Source organism: Alosa sapidissima, chromosome 1 (genome assembly GCF_018492685.1).
Source record: "Alosa sapidissima isolate fAloSap1 chromosome 1, fAloSap1.pri, whole genome shotgun sequence".
NCBI lineage: Eukaryota > Metazoa > Chordata > Actinopteri > Clupeiformes > Clupeidae > Alosa > Alosa sapidissima.
This window is the reverse complement of record NC_055957.1, coordinates 52,481,857-52,499,314: the sequence shown is the minus strand read 5'-3', so window position 1 is coordinate 52,499,314 and position 17,458 is coordinate 52,481,857. Positions and strand designations below refer to the sequence as shown.

The window sequence follows — 17,458 nt, the reverse complement described above, 5'->3', positions numbered from 1 at the left end:
AAACAATGGGCCATCTGCAGCCAAGAACAATGTCACACTTCACAAGGAAGAGCTCTGGATTTGCTATTCATGAGCAGTTGTGGATGGCAGTCTGTGTGCAATTTCAGCTTTGATTTTACACAGATAATGCAAAGCTGTGTCTCTGACAAAAGACATAAACGGATGTAAACTGTTAGTGTATTATGCTAGCTTTTAAAAAAATGTGTCATTATAAACACTTGTATGTCAAATTTTTAGTTCTGATATAATAATTGTCCTTACAGATACTCTATGTGCAAAGTCCTTTATAACCTGTAGAGTCCTCTGACATGAGGTGCTTGAATACCTTTAGCGGTTGACTCAGCCTTAAATTCCCCAAGACACTGCCCACCAGCTGACAAAGGAGAAATTGCCTTTATTAAATCAGGACAGGCCAGTGGTCTTGGGATGCCTGGGGGCCCCACTGACAGCCAGTGCTGTAGGTCTGGGGGAAGGTTGCCACACAAAATCTAATTGGAACGCAGTGCTACTTAAGAAACCATGCAATATTAATCAATGTCTGTAAGTGATTCCATTACGTGTCATGTTGGTGAAAGGAAACCATATGATATTCAGGGCCCTCAGACATCCAATTGACCAAAAGTCAAATTGGCTACCTTCAGCAGTCTTTATATCTTATTGATGAAATGCCTTAACAGCACGTACAACATATCAATACATACAACATACATAATAAAACAACTCTACTCTGCATTTAAGCCTCAGAAGCATTTGTATCCAGGACTGGAATGACATTTACCCCTTTTTATCATCAATCAACCTCGTGATAACACAATGCAAAATTACTCAAGCAACTAATTAACTGTTCAGTGAGGATGTTTCATTTTCCAATCCTTTTTCTCCAGTACATCAAAGCACAAATTACAGTGTCTTTTCTGGCAACTAAGTCGCCACAGCAGCAAGCCAACAGCAGACAGCCGAGTCCAAAAACATGGCAATGGTTAATCTCAGATGTTAACCAAACCATCTGCTGCCCCCTATTGATGAACATACATGTAGGTCAAAACATTAGGGCCTCAGTGTTTCTGATTATAATGTAACAAAACATAATTTCATAATGTTTCACTTTGAGATAAATAAAGTAGTGATTGCAAAATTGTGTTTAATTATAACCAAAATACTTATTCAGAGCTGGCTAAAAATGTTATAGGCCTAGATCAGGTGAGTGGGCTCTTTTCCTGTAGGGTGTATGTCTATCGTTGCAAAGCCTTTATGAAACTAGAAATGAGGTCAGCAAGCTGTCATGGGGTTTTTTAATCAAGGCAGTCAGAAATGGGCATGCAGCCAATATTTGTCGGAATTACCCCTTTACAATCGCAAACCATATTGGAAGGGCTTACAAATAAGTTCTGATCTGACAAAGCTTCGATAAATATGTCTGTTAACCATGTAATTTAATTCTATATCATTTTAATTCTATATAATTATGAATTCGATTATAGGTTTAAATGTCTCGTGTGGTGTTTTGTGGAACATTATTAATGCAGAGCTACACAGGACCTGACCAAAGCAGAAAACATTTCTTTTTCCCTGAGTAATGATGCAAAGTAAAAGCTCATTAGGGAAAAAGTGGCGAGCAACAATCATAGATGAAGCTTTCCACTTGACCCAGTCACTACATGCAACAGGATACAGACAGCCAGTTGGAACAGAGGGAACACACTTCAAATGAACCCCTGGGATCTGACTGGATATCTGTGGTGGGCCAGATTGGTAAAAACAAAAAAAAAGCAGACGCAAAGACATAATAACATAACAGGAGCCACAACTCTATGTCATGGACAAATGGCCTCCCATAGGGAGATAAGCTGATGATCCCATATGCAAATACATAACAAAACAAAAATTAATTAGTCAGGGTTTGGCAGCATCTGACACTAAGAGGTTTAATCTGGCATGCATATGTTTTGTTTATGGCTACAGAAAAATGTGGGGTTAAATCAGGTCGATGTAGGAGACACAAGTACGACTTTTTCACATGCTTGTCCAAAATGCTTTTGGCATTGATTATTTATTTGGAATAGCAATCTGTGACTTGAATTCTAGAGGGGTTGAGTGTTTTGCACTTGACCTCTAGAGGGCACTAGCGGATTGGGCTCTCATTCTCCTCAATTTAGATAGATAGATAGATAGATAGATAGATAGATAGATACTTTATTGATCCCCAAGGGGAAATTCAAGGGTCTCAGTAGCATACAGACATCACACTTATGCAGCAGAAATGATAAACATAAGTATAAGTATAAACATATAACTAAACTCCACTGTACAATAAAGACAGTAAAAGATAAGAAAACTAACAAAACTAAATACTAAATACACTATATAAATACAATTTAAAAAGTCCAATGTGCTTGAGGGTGATCAAGCATAAGACGCTTGTACACCTGTACATTGTGACAGGGCCGTGACTGGTAAGGTGCTCAAGGGAGTGAGTGTCATGGTGAAGGTGCAAAAAGTAGTCCAACCATAGTCCTTAAGTTATGTGTGCATGGCAAGGTGCTCAAGAGAGTGAGTGTCATGGTGAAGGTGCAAAAAGTAGTCCAACATTAGTCCAACAGTGCAACAGTGCAAGAGTAAAGTCTAGAGACCAGCATAAATAATATGGACAAATAGGAGAGTAAAGTATAATGTAGACAAGGTAAAGCCTGACCGCAGCCATTGATCATGTGTGCTAATATAGCATGAGTGTAGCAGTAAAACAGTAGTGAAAACATTAGGCTGTGGACATTAGTAAAACATTGGTAAAACAGTAGTAAAGCAGTAGTGGGCAGTCAGTACTCAAACATGGAGAGGGTGGAGAGGCAGACAGACTAAGCAGAGAAGTCTATTTCTCCTCTTCCCTTTAGTGAGGCATTGAACAGTTCAATGGCCCTGGGGACAAATGACTTCCTCAGCCTTTCAGTTGTGCATGGCAGTGAGCGAAGTCTCCAGCTGATCAATGATTTACACAAGTTTTTAGTGACAGAAAAAATACATTAAGGAATTGTTATGCGTAAATCTTGTGCATATCGCTTATGCTGATGTTAAGTAGAATGACAACATCGAGCATTGCCATTGATTCGATTTGTAGAATCTTGATCCTGCTTACACCCCCCCCAAGCTAAAGTGGGAAAAAACATACTTGAAGTCATGTGAAAAGCATTTTAAACGTAGGTCACCACAACAATCCCCTCCTTCCTTCCCCAATGTCTGAAATCCTCCAGAAATTGACTGACTATAAGCAGAAAGGAATCATTCATTAGCAAAAATGAGTTCGTAGGCTAATAAGTTTTGGAAACTGGAAAATAGCCTACTCATCAGCCTATGTCTAGAAGGCCTAGGCTACCGCAACTGCTTGATGTTACTCGCTCATAATGGCGCAGGCGAAACAATGATTGAAAAACGGATCGGGGATATCCGAGATAATGGAATTTTGTGGTAAGCACTACCTATGTTTTTATGTTTCCCAACCGTGAGGACACATAGTTTTAAAACTTTCCTTTTATTTATGTAGCCTACATTTATTTAAAATGGGTTCATTTTTAGTTTTTCCAAAACTGAGTTGCTAAGTTCCCAGACATTCTCATTATGGCAATTCCATATAGGTGAATCTGAAACTGTCACCAGAGTTTAGGACATATTAGGACAGAGTTGCCTGGCCCTGGCCTAGCCCATAAGTTGGATGGTATTTCAAATGCTAGGAATTTTTGGGTGGAAATGGTGTATTAAAAGATCCAACTATGACCCTTAAAGTTAGTAATTCCTCTAATGCTATAAAAATATCACAGTGCCAAGAAACTGCAGGAGGTGGGCTGTTCCTAACTAATGGCTTTTAAGTACAAAGAGAATCCTTTGTTTTCTGCCAGTAACTGCTTATGAAAACAATGATTGCTAAGAGGTGCATAACAGGAGCATTCCTCATAGTTCAACAGAAACCCTTTTCAGTGGAGTGCACATGGTTATTCACCTGCTTTAGAGGTAGGCTCTAGTCTTTTCTGGTTTTGTGTGCTATTTGCAGTGATTGTGGCAGAAATGTCTGTCACTATATCTGTAGATCTCTGTTTTCTTGTTTTGTTTTGTTTTTTTCATAATGACCTTGACCTTCAACATAGACATTTCTCATTTATAAGTAGATCACTTTTTTATTAGACTTTCACTGTTTCACTGAATTGTTGTTGTTTTTTTTTTTTTTTCAAAATAATAATGTGGATCTCTATATTGTCCTGTTAAGGTGCTGCAGTGGATTTTTTGTTTGAAACAAATTCAGTGAAGTGGAATGAACATGAGCAATAGCACAGGAATTAGAAGGCCATTTTCCTGACTTCCTCATTCATTCACCAATATCATATAAAACAATGCAAATTATGCCTAACCCAGTCTCATGTACACATTTGGAGGCTATTCCTCATCATTACTTGAATTGATCATTTTACATTCCTTTGAATGTAAACTTTGAAATATTGTAATATTTTCTGTCTTGGCATTAATAATACTTAATTACACAAAGCATCACCTGATCCTCATCCTCATATTAATGAAGACTAAGGTCCTTTATGGGTTTTTTATAAGAATACCTTCTTGAATTCATTTTAATCGAATTCCAATACTGGGTCACTCTCTAATTTCCTCCTTTGATGTCCCCTCCCACACGCCCAGCTCTCTTAAGCCTCTCTGATGTTCATCCATAGAGATTCATGGGCTTGGCCCTATGGGACTTGGGTGGCTCCAGATACCGATATTTATGTCCACACATAATTTGAACCAGGGTAATGCACTCTGCTGGAACATCACACTATTGGTTCATGCATGCAGAGCTTTCCTTCTTGTTGTGAAAAAGGGTGACAGAACAAGGTACATGCACACAGAGCTTTTGATTTGCTGTTGGTTGTACAGCACACTTCTGCATCTAAGATTAAACATAGGTTGTGTTGTGAGACTTTGCGTTTTCACACCTCTTTTGCCTGCTTTTTTGACCTTTATCTCATTAACCTTGATTTGTGGAGGATCACGCCTGACACGTCCCGAAAATATCTTTCTTACTTCCGTCATAGCATTACCGTTAGCATGACTCATCATGAGAGAACAGGCGGCCCTTCGGTACCTCTGCTTATACCGCCTCTCAGAGTGAGTGACACATTCCGGCTCCCTGTCAAGTCAACTCAGCAACCCGGCAGAGAAAATATGACTCATACAATATGCTGGTCCACATAGGTCATGCAGTATAGGATTGGAAAAATAACAAAACAAACTAAACGGACATAATTAAAATAAAAAACTAGTTTGTCATGTAATAATTCTGTCTCTTTAGTGGTTCTTTAGTGTGGGAGCCCCCAAGAGGACACAGAGTTAAAGCAACAGAAAAGAACAGATAGAGAAACCTAACAAAACAAACTACAGATCAAATTTTGTATGCCAGCACTCCAACAGCAGCCTATAACTGACCTATTTGGTGATGAGTTTACACATGCACTTATAATATGGCCAAGGCTTAATTATTAATTCAATGACCATTCACCTAATATGTACACTTTATGGATTGATCACCCACTGAAGAGTTTGTTTAATATGCTAAATGTTTTAATGTTTTAAAAAAGAGCTCTGATAAATCAAACAAAAATAGTTTACCTGATTTATTAAATTATCAGTTTAAATATAAAACCATAATTTAAGAAAAGCTATACTACAACTGATGGACATTTTTATCAAAAGTGAAATTGCAATATGAGAAGATCTCAATCTGTACACTGTGATTATGGTGGTTGGTCTGTGGAATGGCTCATTGCCAAAGGGGGGCCTGCCATAAAAAGTCTGAGAACCATGTACATTAGGCCAACTATGTGTCCCTGCTTGCTTTCCCTTTTACATTTGACCTCAGGGAAAGGACCTAAATGTTCTACCTTCAAACGTTTTAGCAGAAAGTATGTAGAGAATATAGTGTTTATTCTTCTTGTTACTTTTTTGCTACATATGTCATGTTACTTTTTGTGAGGATCTATCATCACACACTCAAACTCCCATTGTAATAATTGTATCTTATATAATAAAAAGGCCTACTAATTGGACAACATCCACAGAAAATGTCAGTCCATACCTCAGCAGAGTAAGACACACCTGGGCATACACACACCCACACACACACACACACACACACACATGGCCTATTTTTGACCATGACACATCAGTATTGCATGGCTACCCAGAGGAGATAATGAATATGGTATTTTACCTCCATGGTAGGTAAGTAGGCTGACATTTTTATTACCATGGCTAATGGAGAAGAAAGACTGGAAGGGCTGCTATGATTCTAAATGCTTCTCTCTGCTGGGCCTGTCTCTGTCCACTCATTTCACACTGATGGTGAACCCCAACTTCCTCTAGACAGGGCTATTTGTCTCTGAGGCTGCATTGAGCGTGGGTTAAAATCAATAAACCATAAGCTCACTCATTTCCTATCTAGTGTGAAGTACTCACAAACACTCTCACAAAACACAGACATGTGTGTGTGTGTTTGTGTGTGTGTGTGTGTGTGTGTGTGTGTGTGTGTGTGTGTGTGTGTGTGTGTGTGTGCGCGCGCGTGTCTATGTGTGTGAATGTGTGTGGTTGTGTGGTTGTGTGTGTGTGTGTATGTACACGTGGATCCCAAGGCAAACCAAATTAACGACACAAAATCTCATTTCCTGATAATTGGCTGAGACAAGGTACAATGTATTACTGTGAGTTTCCAGGAGGATAAAAGAACCTTCTTGGGAATCGCATCCATGGAAGAAATGTCGTTGCCTTAAAAACAGAGAGGGGAAATGGGTTCTTTTTTAATTACCCATGCTAATGAGCATAAATAAATTGTTTTTATTAGTCATGTTGGTTAAAATACTCATGATCCACAGCTCTATTAGGACACTGATGGAGTACAGGACCAAGCTCTTCAATTAGACAGTAGTTTTATTCAGAGCCAATTACTTAAATGGCACCAAACCTGATTCACGAGGCTGGGCCTCTGTTTTGCTTTGAACAGTTGGACTCACTGATCTAGAGAGTCAAACCTATCCATTTGGCAGAACCTGATTTTTAAAGGAGAAATACTGAATATGGCAATCTACACTCTATGTTTGGATTATACCACTGGCACGGACTTAGCTCAAAATATCATTACACTTCTATGCTACTATGGACTGGGTCCCTACAGATAAACCAAATATTTCCACCTTTGACATTGTACACCTTTGAAAGTGTATTAAAAAGGACTGTTTGTGGAGTCAGTGCACTTCCTTAACATTATTCCAGTTGCTGCCATCTTTTAAGGAGAAAGTCCATAGAAATTGATTACCGAATGTGGCGCAAAACACTGTCAGTGGATGCAAAATGCAGAGAGTTTGGCCAATTCAATTTGTAAGGACTCTGTCCTCGCAATTTATTTACAATCACTAGTCAGTCTAAGAAGCTGAAGAGACACACAAGGCAGACCCATAGCCATCAATAAAAATGAAGATCTGACTGGAGGGACCAAAGTGAAGATGTTTCACAGGAGACAGTCACGGTGACAGAGACGTTCTCCCAAGCGCCCGGCCCACTGCCCACTGCACCCCGTGAGGAGACCACTGTGTGCCAGAGAGAAAGAGAGAGACCTCTTCTGTGTGCAGGGCATAAGGCAGGAGGGCAAATCAAGGCCTGAAAATAGCCACCTCCCTATTAAACCCATTTTATTCCTGAGCTTCAGAGGGACATGACAGCAGAAACTGCCTGGAACATGTGCTGGTGGGATATTTTTAGACACACAGAGGCCCAACCAATACCGCCGTACACAGTAAGCTGCGATGACTGACACAAAAGCACGCCACGGGCGTAAGCAAGACAAGGTAATAACCCAGTTTTTCTGGAATGGCAGACTTAATTTGTGTCTTCCATCGTGGTCCTCTGCAGGCCTCTGCTGTTTACAGAGCCCTCCCAAGTTGAACAAGAAGGTTGCCTGTCTTGTGTGAGAGTGCCCCATTCAATAGGCTCCAGGTTACGTTTGTGGAGAATTGCTTGATAAGTGGCTTTGGGTGCACAGTTATGTCCAAGGCATAAACACCAATTGGTGGAAAATATATTTGAGCCCCACTGTTGGCAGTATGTGTGTAAGTGTGTGACTGTGTGTGTGTGTGTGTGTGTGTTTGTGAGCTACAGTATATACATCAACTGGGAACCTGAGGGTGAGAATGATGGTTTCCTGAAATACATGTGAGAAGAACCATCAGTGAGACTTGTCTAAGAGCTTAAAGCTGCAGTTGGCAAGATTGTTTTGATCATATTCACTGAAACACCGACACTATGCTCTGACAGAACAACATAAATCAGCTGCTTTTAGAAAAAAAACCTGCACTTCTACCTCCACCTAGAGCCTGTTATTTGTTTTGCAAAAATCCTTCTTCCTTCTTCTGGTCCAATCAGAGCAGGGCTGTGTGAGATCTGACTGTCAATCATAGTCTGGTGCAGTCTGGTGTGCACTGACAAGCACGAACTCTATGAGAGGGTGCTCGGTGGTAGTGGGGGAGGGGCATGAGAGTTGTAAACATTCAAAATTTTGGCTAAGTCCCCTCAATCTGTCAGACTTGCCAACTGCAGCTTTAAATATTTAAGCGCTGACTTGTTTTCATACATTTGACCTCTTATGCAAGTGTTATGCTCCTATGTGCACATTTCCGCACAATTGACGCTGGGAAGCATACGAAACCCCCCCCCCCCCCACATGTGCATTGATAATGCAATTCTCGTCACACGCCACATGTGCGGGACACAGACGCGGGAGCATGTCACGACCTTCAGTGTGTTACATGTTGATAACAAAGTGGTTTCCCTTAGGGTGCCATCCTGTAGCGTTAACACATAACTGCAGGAGACAGTGATATTGTATAGAATTACGGTGTGATATTGACCTAAAGTGTATTGAAACATGATACCGAGTGTGAACGTATGTCTCATAGCCCATCTCGGCTTGTCCCCTGCACTCCAAAAAATCTGGCGCTAGTTAGCCGATGCTACCAACAGCTTTTTCAATAGTGGTGCTTCAGATTCCAAAAATAATTCAGTGGAAATGCATGGATTCCAGTTTCTTCCAGTAGCAGCAACTGGAATCCATGCATTTCCACTGAATTATTTTTGGAATCTGATCCCTTATCATACCTGTTCATTCTTACTCGTTGCTCGACTTATCGTGACTAAATTCAAGATGGCTGCAAACGCTAAACTTCGTGAAGGTACTGTCTGTATAAATCGTCTTGTAAGTAAACTACCAGTGCTTTTTCAAAGTTCTCAATGTCTCGTTTTAAATGTCAGGGCCCTCGGAAGTCTACCAATGAAGTGTGGAGATACATTGAGCCTCGTAAATGGGTGTAAAACAGTGATTTATTTGCATGGCTAGCCCGATGCCGAAGCACCACTATTGAAAAAGCTGTTGGTAGCATCGGCTAACTAGCGCCAGATTTTGGAGTGCAGGGGACAAGCCGAGATGGGCTATGAGACATACGTTCACACTCGGTATCATGTTTCAATACACTTTAGGTCAATATCACACCGGAATTCTCCTTTAAGACCTTTTAAAGTCGAAACATGTGATCTAGGTAAAAAACACTCCCTGGGGTTGTGGCTATTGCTTTGTGAGGTGCAATCACTTGATTTCCTGCGCCGTGATTCCAGTGATTCTACAAAGCTAGGTCAGTAGAATCACTGGAATCACGGTGCAGGAAATCAACTGAACATCAGCGCTACAGCCAACATGTGAGCCAGCCATACAGTTGTCTGCCTCACATGTTGGCTGTAGTGTTGATGTTCAGATGTAGTGTGTTAATTTGGTGTGGCACAGAGTTCATTAATATGTTGGTGAACGACTTCTGCTCTTCACTCCTTTAAATCCTGAAGGAGCTTAACATTGTTGTGAACTAGGCTTTGCACAAACAGTCCATTCAGGTTAATTAGAGAGATCTGCCTCACACTCTCCAGAAAGAGACCCGTAAATACATCATCATAGCGTAAACATTTTCCCACCCATGTTTACTGATAGCTGTGAGAGAGCACATCAGAGTTTCTGAACAGTCCTTTGTCTCTCACACAACTCCCCTGTGGGACGTGTACTTATAGTTTGCCATCCGTTGTGATCGGCCTCTGAGCGATAGCACACAGGGGAGAGTGAGGAGACTGAGACCGTCATCATCTGTCCCACAGAAAAATGCTGCCTGTTGAAAATTGTCAGAGTGTGTGTGTGGTTTTTGGGGCCGGTCAAGCTGTAAGCTGTACTCACTTTCTGAGAACTCTCTGAGCCATTAGCCAGTCTTCAGTAAGTGCAGTACCTCAGAGCACTTTTGGTCTGTTGCCTTGGTGATGTAATGTTGCTTTCCTTCTTCTCCTCACAGAAGTGAAGCGAAAGTAGGCATTGGGTCTCCTTACAACCAGTATGCAATTAGAGAAATGATTGCTGTGTGGAAACTACGGCTTACTGAGGAACAGCATGCACCTGCAAGGAAGGATAGAATACATTTAATGTTCATGTATGTATGTATGTGTGGATTTATGTATATTTATTTATGTATTTGTTTGTTAATTCATTAATTTATGATAAACAAATAGCAACAAAGTGGAGCTGTAAGTACGATGAGCTTAGCAAGTCAGGATAAGCATCAGAACTGGGATTCTGGGATGCATCATAACTTACACTTTGTCCAAGTAAGCCCACACATATGGCTAGAGAGGATGGGGAGACTCAGTAAAACTGAAAGACTGTCATGTCTAGCATGAAGCCGGACAGAATATGGACAGAGGCAGAGGGTGGGTTTCTGGAAGCTTCTGTGGTCTTGAATGGGGCAAGAGCTGATTAATATATCCAAACAAATCCATCCCTCACATCCCACGATGCACTTTTCATTTATTATACAGTAAAGGATTAAAAGTAGCATTAAGTTACAGTTAAGCTGGCCTGACTCAGTTTAAAGGCACCCTTAACAGTTTTTTGACCTTAACATAATGTTTCCAAAATCATTTTGATGGCACATAACCTCATAACTTGACGACGCCACTTCTGCCATTGTCTGAGCGGCACTCTGTAGGCGATTTCCGACCTAGAAACTTTCTAGTTTCGGGTAGAAAACTAATGGAAACGGAAAATAGCTGCTATGCTACAGGAATTTGGAGATCTTCTTCTAAATAGACTGCTGTCGGTGCATTCCCTCTACATTATATCGAAGTTATGTTCATACTTTGTTGCAAAAGACGCATATTTAGTTTGTTTACTAGTGCAGTGCCCGTTAAAACATGCCATTCATGTAGAAAACCGTAGCCCAATTACATGCCTGCCGGTATTATAATATCCTCCTGGTGTCCTCCAATTTCTTTTTTGTTGGGATTTCCTGTATATTTAGGATAAAAAAAAACATCTTACCATTATTACAATATTACAATTATTACAATATCTTACAATATTTTAATTTCTTTTTATTTATAAATTATAAATGTTATAACATGTCCACTGTGGTGAACAAAAGGACCGTTTTAGCAAAAGGTAAACACAAAAAGGAACAAATCATGCTTGTAGTGGTATTACATTAAGGGTAAACTTAACCAAATCTTGGGGGAAAGGCTATTTATTCTTCTAGATTATTTTATTTGTCTTTTTGGACAGTTTTATTTATTTTTTTCTAGATTGTTCATTTCATTTTCATGTTTTTCCTTCATCTGCGATAATTCTTTTTTTAGTCCTACTCTTCTTCCCCATCCTGTTGAGACACAGGTTTATAGTCCTCATCTCTCTTTCACTCGGTTGAGAAAGGGAGAGAGGGAGACAGAGAGAGAGGGAGAGAGAAAAAGGGAGAGGACGAGAGAGAGAGAGAGAGAGAGTGTGGGGGAGAGGACGAGAGACAGAGAGAGCGGGGGAGAGAGAAATATAAGAGAAAACATGGAATTAAGTGTGACAGAGAAAAACTGTACTGATCTGAAATCTGATGTGAGTAGAAAACGAAAAAACACTCCATAATCTTTGCTACACATGAAGTAATAATAGTAAAATTTCAACAGTGTTTGGCTTTCTTGGGAAGTAGAATGTTTCATTTGTCCACACATACTTTGATCCTCGGAGATGGAGCTCGTTTTAAGTGACCTACCTGATGACGCGCATCAGTTCGTGAAAGGCTTTGTCCACATTCATGGGAGGGTCCTTGGCACTTGTTTCAATGTAGGTTATCTACAACAAACATCAAAGCCAGTCAGCATTTGTTTACAACTAGGGTTGACCAGAGGTCCAGTCTGTTTGTTTTTTAGTAGCAAAATCTGTTGAAAAGAATCAAACAAATATGGGACAATAGCAAAGGACTTGGTGTTCTGTTCCACACACTGTACTGGGTTACATATGTACACGTACACACACACACACACACACACACACACACACACACACACACACACACCCAATCCATCCTATAAAGCAGTGTTTCCCAAACTTTTTTTCTAGGGACCCACTTTTTAAAAATGACAGACCCTCGCGACCCATCTCACTTCAGATCTAACATGCAACCTGAATGCAATCATATTGTTTTAGGCCACAGGTTCTCAAACTTTTCTTGGGGGTATTCTTGCATGCTACGCAGTCGTCACTCTTCTTTTATTTCTAAAGAGAGATGTTGTAGGCTACCTTGCGTTGCAGACAAATGAATCCATAACACTGTCAATTCCTATGTAAACATAGCAAGTAACTCAAGTTGTTATATTGTAGCCTATTTGTGGAGGTTTCTTTATTTGGAAAGTTGAATCCGCATTTTCCTCTGGAGTTAAACGTTTGTTTGTAGGCCGTATACCAAGGCTGTGTATTGCTATTGTGGCAAGCTATGTTGTAAGAATGTCAAATGAATAAATATCAGAACAATAGTCAAACGATAATGCGCCTTTATTGTAGCCTAGTAGAGTTTGCGAGGTGGAAAACGAGAGGAAAATGTTTAAAATGTCCATTTAAATAGGGGGAGAGCCGGGACAGTTGAAACACTTTTTAATTAAACGTAATTTACATAGCGATCGTACCACACTGAAAGCTAATATTTGGTCACTAGTAACCTACATCTGTCCTCTGTCAAATACAGATGCATTTTCAGCTTTGAACAAAACCGTTCAGGAATTATTACAACAAAAGTGGGATGTGCGTAATCTTTCATTCGTCCCTCCTGGTCGGGACAGTTGAAACAACATAAGGGGACGAATGAAACATACAGTTTAAGCCATATAAACGTCCAACAACTTCGACATTTTACTACATATCATGAATGGTACTCCCAAAAGGTTTTATTTTAGATATATTGTTGCAGGGCTATACGTCTTTGTGCATGTCTGTTAACAACTCATTGCCATCATCATGACGCGTGTATGAAGCGGTTTTTGAAATATCATGCCCTGTGGATGATTCTGCCATGTTTATAGCTAGAACGGTAAGCTTTCCCATTTATATCATGTTTATATTGTTGAAAATGTCGTTTCACTAGGTTTTTACGTGGGTTAGGCCAATGCACATCCAAATAAGTAGGCTTAACGACCCACCGGCCGTCAGTCTCCATAGGATAACATGGGAAAACTCGACCCCCTACCTGGTGGGCCCAAATGTATTTTCATCTTCCTAAAACTGTTTTTCTATGTCTTACCTCCATAAATGATTGTTTAAACACACCAATTTGTGCATTTAATTAAAATACATGGAGTTACAACCTGGTCGGGACGATTGAAACACGTGTTTCAATCATCCCGACACAGACATATGTCACTACAGCTTGATTTGCTTTCCATGTAAACAAGCATGCGATATGAAAGTCTGGGATTGTGGAGAACACTAAATGGTCTACTGAATAAGCATGAAGTCAAACCTTTAAATGAAAAACACTCATTGATAATCGAAAAAATGTAACCGCTAATGAAGTTTACTTTTGCGCATCAAAACTCGTTTATCGCCAGTAACTCCGTGATAAAATGACATAAGTTGCTTCACCCTCCTGTTGTGTTCGTTTTATGTTTACTAGTTTTGTGTTCCCGGTCAAAAATGACAGCTGCATTATAACTTGTTATAGATACACAGTAACACACATATTATCATCTAATGTTGTGATCAACTTGTGTTCTATTGAATATAACCAGTTTTAAACTTCCATTTGGTATTTATGGCCTGCAGGCCTCACTGACCTGAGCTCATGCAAGTCAGAAAGGGGAAGATTCCATTGGGGAAAGGTTCCAATGGGGGCTGGCATAGAAGCAAAGAGGGGGAGTGAGGGTGTGTTTGTGTGTGTGTTTTAATGTACAGAAGTGCATACAGTCCATCTGATCAATAAGTATGTGCCTGGGCTCAATTTTATACACTGACCATTTTTTCACCCATTAATTTCTAATGGCCAGTCATTTTTGACTGAAAATACACATGGGTGTTCTATAAAACAGTTAAAAAAGTTAAATAAAACACTCAAATTGTTATAATATCAAAATATGTTTTAAATATCAAAATTTGTTTGTGTGTTCAGATGCCCTGTGTTAACAAAGCCAAGAAGCCTCATGGTAGTGAGAATAAGTTAACAATATTTTTTAGAGAGAAGAATTGTCAATCGGTCATATTTGACTGCAAACACAACAGGATAAGTGCTCAGTTTGATGAGCCCATTAGGAGAGCTTTGCCTGTGAATTGAAACTCTCCTCTTGAAGAGGTTTCTCTACTGCTTCAGCAAAGTCATCCAACAACATGCCCTTTGGATCCTGTCCAGTCTATTCTTCTGCAGTCTGTCACACCTGCTGTTCTGCCAGCAGTCATGCATGTGTTTAATGCTACTACTACACTCAGTTCTGGAATAGTTCCTTTTTCTTTTAAACAGGCAAGGGTTATGTCTTTGCTAAAAAAAAGTACACTTCATACAATTGATGAAGAACTACAGACCTGTCTCCCTTCTTCCTTTCTTGTTGGCTTTGGAGGAAGTGTTCTTCAAGCAAGTCTATGACTTCTTGTATCAGAACAAACTGCTAGACCCTATGCAGTCTGGTTTCAAGAGTGGTCATTCTACTGAAATTGCTCTGTCTGTGACTGAAGCATTGAGAGTAGCTAATGTAACCTATTTACATTTACTGTAACTGTTTAACCTGCGTGGTTCAGCCCTGCACACGCCCGGACTCAAACCCGTAAACAGCAGCACCTCAAATCAGGAGTCTGCTCAGTCATCAGTATTAATTCTACTAGACTTACCTGCAGCCTTTGATACTGTAAACCATGACATTCTCCTCTCTACACTGTCTGAACAGTGGAAAAGATATTGGTTTGAATCCTACCTTAAAGGGCATTATTTCAGTGTGTCTTGTATCAAAGTATCATGACCTCACCACAGGTGTGCCATAAGGATCAGTATTAGGGCACTATTTACACCACTTCCTTGGGTGAGACCATTCACTCCCATGGATTTGACTCACTGCTATGCGGACGGCTTTACCTGTCTTTAACACCTGAGGACTGTTTCCCATCAGATTTCTGCATGCCTGATATTTCAGTCTGGATGACAGACTGACACCTTCAACTTCATCTCTCAAAAACTGAGCTTTTGGTGTTTCCAGCTAAAACAGTTATTCCCCAGCAGATTAACATCCAGACTCCTCTTTACTGACCCCAACTAGATTGGCACGTAACTTTGGCGTCATAATTGATGACCGACTTAATTTCTTTGAACATGTATCCTGAATTGCAAAATCGTGTTGGCTTGTCCTTTACAACATTAGGAAGATCTAAGACTATTTTATATCATAATATCCCACGTGAAAACGTGCGTGAATAGTTGGCCTCTGGAATTTTTAAAATTGTCTCGGGGAACCCAGCCCGAAACCAGCTTCTTCTTTTTTTTTTTTTCCACCCCCACTTTCAAACTCGTTGGCGCCACTGTGTCTACGTGATGACTGTCCATATCTTTTACTGTCTATAGATCAGAGCAGATTGAACAAGCCTAATATATTTTCAGACTGACAGTTGTGTTGATCACTAAAATTGCATTGACTTGGCATGCAGTTTGAATAATTGAAAGTAGCTACTAATTATCAAGCTACTTTTGACAGTTTGTAACTTAGCTTGCTACATCTGTTTGGGTGGTAGCTTCTGTGTAGTGAAGCTGAATTTATTGTAGAGTAGCTGGTAGCTTAGCTCACTACACATATCAAGTAGCTTGCCCATCACTGACTTTAGGATTACTTACACATACACATTCTTATTTCCAATGGTCTCTTTTCCGACTGGAACGGGTCTATCGGTTGACGTCGACGGCTCCTCCATCTTGGGCTTTGATTTGAACCTTTTTCTTGTCAATAAATTACACAGGCAATTGGAGGATAACGACATCTAGTGGACAAATGAATGGGCTGCTTGTAAAAATAATGTAATCTGTGATGCTGATTATAGTTACTTGATTTTTGTAATCTGATTACGTAGATTACATGTAATCCATTACTACCCAACCCTTCTTATAGGCTAGATTGTTGAGTCACATCGTTGCAAATTTCATACGATTCATTCTACAAAATGGTTTGTCTTCTCTATCTGAAAGTTATTCAGTAATCTTAACAATAAACATATAACTCAAAACAGCTGTTAGGCTTATGTAATTTTGATCTGTAAAAATGTTACATGCAGCCATGCATACATTCTGCTTACTGCACATTAATGGCTAATATATCCACCTGAGACACAACCCAGACTTGTGTCCCCTGTAGTGGACATTGGTTGTAGATGCATACCCCTTTACCTCTTTGAGCTATTCTATTAATTCTATATTCTATCAATGATCTTTTAAAGAAGACATCCTGGGCTTTCCAATGATTATATTTCCATGCAAGAAATGCCTTTCACAGCCATGGTCATCATTTGAGATGTATTATTCACACCTAAAGGGAAATTGTGCATTATGAAAAAATACAATACATTTTTGAAAAATAATATGCATGTTTGTCATTTGGGACCATGGGGGTACTGATTGTCCACGTGTTGTCACACATAATTTTCTTTTCCAGCACTCCCAAATGTTTTTAATTGCCGAAGAGCTTCACCTCCCTAAGGGGGACTATGCCATGCCATTCAAATGGCATGTGATGATGAGAAAACTGCCTCCAAATATTACTCATTAATGAAGTGCTGTCCTGCAAGAAGGCATCACAGCAAAACTCTGCAGTGGCTATATCCCCCCGCCCACCCCTAAATAAAGGAATGTTCTTTCCTGTCATTTTACATTTGCAGTACTCTGAATCATCGAAATGTGATTTAGACAACCTTACATCACTGCAAATTAGCGTACATTCTTCATCCAAAATAGAATGCCTTGCTTTTCATATTTCTTAAAATGCACAGCATGCATCTGTGTCAAATACTGAAGACTTTGTGTTAAACCAAAATATTATTTTAAAGCAAAACTGCCCTAGTGTCCTAGTG

The 17,458-nt window shown here is 39.9% G+C and overlaps 1 long non-coding RNA gene across 1 annotated transcript; it reads right to left on the bottom strand.

The window, feature by feature from the left end:
* Positions 1 to 43: 43 nt before the first annotated feature.
* LOC121694900 lies at positions 44 to 15,648 on the bottom strand. Its single transcript, XR_006025953.1, has 5 exons — positions 15,483 to 15,648; positions 12,147 to 12,226; positions 10,706 to 11,396; positions 10,295 to 10,507; positions 44 to 373 (listed from the first exon to the last, which is right to left on the bottom strand). It is a non-coding gene; the product is annotated as an uncharacterized LOC121694900 (long non-coding RNA).
* Between the last annotated feature and the right edge of the window lie 1,810 nt (positions 15,649 to 17,458).